Genomic DNA, 3,845 nt, shown 5'->3' with positions numbered 1-3,845 from the left:
CCCCACACGCAATGCCGCCGCTCCGGGGGGAAGGAGGACGGCGAGACCCGGGCCCATCCCCGAGCGAAGGGAGGGGATGGGCGGAAATGTAACCCCCACTTGCTCAACGCAAGAGGCAGCACGAGAAGGTTTACCTGCTCCGTGCCACCCAGCCCCCCACCTGCCCGGGCTGCAAACAGCTGGTGCAACCCCCCCCTCCCGCCCGTACGACCCCTCTGCCCCCAAGGTACAGCAGCCGGTGCACGCCCCGCGCACCCCAGGGTGCGGCCCCCACCCCCCCCCGGGGGGCTTCAGCTGCTGCCGCCTCCCGACTCTGCCCAAGTTCCTGCCCCCACCCCCCACCGAGGCCGGGCCTAGCGCTGCCAGCCGGCTGCCCCCAAGGCCCGACCGGGGTCCCCTGCCGGGCGGGCGGCCCATACTCACCCAGGCCGAGCCCCTCTGGGCCACCTCCGCCGCCGTCCATGCCGGGCGGTGGAGGGGAGGAGAGGGGAGGAGAGGGAGGGAGGGGGGCGGGCGCCAGGGGCCCTCCCTCCCGCTCAGCCCCCGAAGCCGCCGCGGCGCTCGCGTAGCTGCCGCCTCAGGCCCAGGCCCCGCCGCCGCCGGACGCGGCTCCCGCTCCCCTCAGCAGCCGCCGCCGCCGCCGCAGCGCTACGTGGCCGCCGCAGCCAGTCTCGCGACTCAGGCTCGAGCGCGAGCGATGAGGGGGGAGGGAGGGGAGGGGGGGGGGAAAAAGGGAGTGAAAGGGAGCGCGCGCGAGGCGCTTCGCGCCGCCTTTTCAGCCTGTCGCGCGCGCAGCCCCATAGGCGGCGGCGGCGGCGGGGGAGGGGAGAAGAAGGAGGAGGAGGAGGATGGAGTTGGCGCATGCGCCGTAGGGCGGCCCCTGTGCTCACCTCTGCCAGCAAGTGAAGTCCAGCAGGAGGGGAGGAAGCGGGCGCAGGGGGTTCGGTGCACACGTGAGAGGCTCGCCCTGGGGGCAAGCTGGGTGTTGGAGAGGGGTAGAAGTCAGTGCTCAGAGAGGGGGGTGGATACTGAGCTCAGCAGGGTGAAAGGGGGGGGGTCAGGGATGGAGTGGGGTCATGCTGGGGGGGCGCGCTCAGGGGGGGTGGAGTGGGCGCCAGGCTTTGAAGGGGGATGGGTGCCATACTCAGGGGGTTGGAGTGGGTGCCAGGCATGGAAGGGGGATGAGTGTAGGGTTCAGGGGGGTAGATGCTGAGCTCCGTAGCCTGGAGTGATTGCCTGGCTGTGGAGGAGGGTTGGTGGGCTAATGATTATTGCTAATGATTAATACTCTTTGCACTCTTAAGAAACCTAAAACTACTGTACTATACAACAACCGCAAAGATGCAAAAACCTGCAAGTCTTGCCATCGTAAAATCTGGGCCACTGACACCACAGAATCCTGTAGCATGGTTAATAAGGGCAAGTATTAAAGACAGAAGCCACAACATTGCAAAAGTGTTGCATGCAATTGTTGCAAACCCAGCACAGTTTGCAGGCATATGTGATTTCATTTTTCTGGGATCCCTCTGTTGCTGCATGGAATCCTGCAACCAGGGGGGCTATGGCAAAACTCCAGTAAGAACAGAGTCAGACACACTGCTGGCACCTGCGTGCGCAGTCTCTCCTGCAGCAAGATTTAAAAATACTTTCAGTTGCTTTCTCTCTATGCATGCATTTCTGTGCCCCCATCCCCCCAGTTACTTCTTAGTATTGGCATGCCTACACATCCTTGAACCTCTTATGCTGGAGAAAGAGGCTAATGCTGACTGATTGCAGCACGGATAAAGCAGTAGTGTAAATGATCCCAGGCTGCCTAAACCAACCGTTACTCTATTGTCCTCATCTAGGTAATTACAGTGAGATTTCACTTAATTAAAGTCATCTGAGCTGGGCGAGCTGCGGCAATGCTCTGAGAGCTTTGAGGAACTGTGGCTAACACCAACCCACGCATGGATTGTCTTTTGGCTCTGAGTAAAAGTGACTGGGTCCCGGGCTTAGTTGCTCTTCAGCAGCATGGGGGTTTATATTCGAAACAGCAGTGACCCCTGTCTGTCAGCTTCACTGAAGGGTGCATGGAAGCATGAACCTCTAGCATAATGCAAATGCTGCCCAATTTTCATTTAATCAAGGGCTTGTTGCACTTAAGTGTCCTAACATTGATACGGAATATATGAAGCATAAAGGTACATGTAGAGAGAGATGTGGTCTGGTTACAGGACTGGGAACCAGAAGCTCTCCTGAGTTTTCTCCTAGCTCTGCTACTGACTCACTGTATGGCACTGGCCAAGTCATTTGATCTTTCTGTATCTGTTTTCCCATCTCTACAATGGAGATAGTACATATATTACCTACATTCCAGAGGGCTTATGAAGAAGAATGCTTTTAATGTGCTTTGAAGGCAAGTGCCAAATATTAGTAAGTGTTTGTTGGTCCCAGGATATTAGAGGTGGGTGAGGTAATATCTTTTACTGGACCAGCTGCTGTTGGTGAGAGAGACAAACTTGCAAGCTTACACAGAGCTGTTCTTCAGGTCCTGAAAGACCGCTTGTCTCCCTCCTCAACAAAAGTTGGTCCAATTAAAAAATATTACCTTGTCCTGCTCTATATTCATGTAGCACTCTACCCCTGCAAGGTTTGGTTCAGATTTCATTGACTGAGAAGGCTTTGGCCCCTCCATCAATAACATTAACACCCTGCTCCACCTCTCTAGAATAAAGTGATCCTCCATTTTACAGATTGGGAAACTGAGGCAAAGATGAGGTCACTCAGGAAGGCTGACGGTCCTGAGTTTTGTTTTCCTTGGTGTAAATCAGGAGTAGCTGCATTGACCTCAGTGGAGTTACGCTGATGTAAAACAGTTGTGGTAGGAAAGTCAGGGCCTGTTGTGTCAATGGAGTTAGGATCAGACTTCAGTGGAGTTAATCCAGTTTGACACTGGTGTGACTACGCAGAATTAGGCCCCAAGAATTTAAGAACTTCGGATCTAGCCGCCTCCAGGTTAGATTTGGTTGCAGCTCAGCTGGAAAAGCACATAGTGATTATAACAGCAGATTGGGAGTCAGGAGACTCTGTTCTAGTCACACCTCTGCCACCAGTTTGCTGTGTAACCTTGGCTAAATCACCTAACCTTGCTCTGCCGCAGTTTCCCTGTTGGTAAAATGGTAATAACATTTAACTTACTGGGATGTTGTGAGGCTAAGTTAATATTGTAATGTGCATTGACATTCTCAGATGAAAAGTGCTATAAAAGGGCAACATATTGTATTGTGAAGGCTGCTATGAAAGTACAAGTATTTATCTCTCTCACAGAGCCATTGTAAAACTTTTTAAGTTTGTAATTGAGACAGAGAGAGATTCTATGATTTACCCATGTCATTGGCAGTCAGCAAGAAAACAGTAGTCTTGATTTGCAGTCTGCTGCTCCAAACCCTACCTCCAAGTTTCTCAATCTTTTTCCACCTAGAACCTCCTCCCTGCAGAATTCTGCCTCTAGTGGATAGCACACTGGACTGCAACCCCAGGGACCTGTGTTCTATTCCTGGCTCTGCCACTGGCCTTCTTGGTGCTCTTGGACAAGTCACTTGACCTTGCTGTGCCTCAGTTTCCCCACAGATAAAATGAAGATAATGATACTGACCTCCTTTGTAAAGTGCTTTGAGCTCTACTGGCGAGCAGCGCTACATAAGAGCTATGTATTCTTTATAGCACTCTTCCATGGCTTCTTACTGTGACCTGAATTTCCCAGTGCTTTGCGGGAACAGGGTCACTGCAGGAAACTAAGGGGTGGCTCTTTGGTGCTGGTGGGGCTATTGCTTGGTGGGTGGGTGGCTGCTGGCTACAGGTGG

The 3,845-nt window shown here is 53.7% G+C and overlaps 1 long non-coding RNA gene across 1 annotated transcript; it reads left to right on the top strand.

The window, feature by feature from the left end:
• The first annotated feature begins 868 nt into the window (after positions 1-868).
• LOC141978588 (uncharacterized) lies at positions 869-3,606 on the top strand. The gene is made up of 3 exons (XR_012636405.1): positions 869-953; positions 1,305-1,419; positions 3,464-3,606. It is a non-coding gene; the product is annotated as an uncharacterized LOC141978588 (long non-coding RNA).
• The last annotated feature ends 239 nt before the right edge of the window (positions 3,607-3,845 follow it).

This window comes from Natator depressus, chromosome 27 (assembly GCF_965152275.1).
Source record: "Natator depressus isolate rNatDep1 chromosome 27, rNatDep2.hap1, whole genome shotgun sequence".
NCBI classification, from domain to species: domain Eukaryota; kingdom Metazoa; phylum Chordata; order Testudines; family Cheloniidae; genus Natator; species Natator depressus.
Note: the sequence above shows the minus strand (reverse complement) of the source record. Positions and strands in the feature narration are given on the sequence as shown.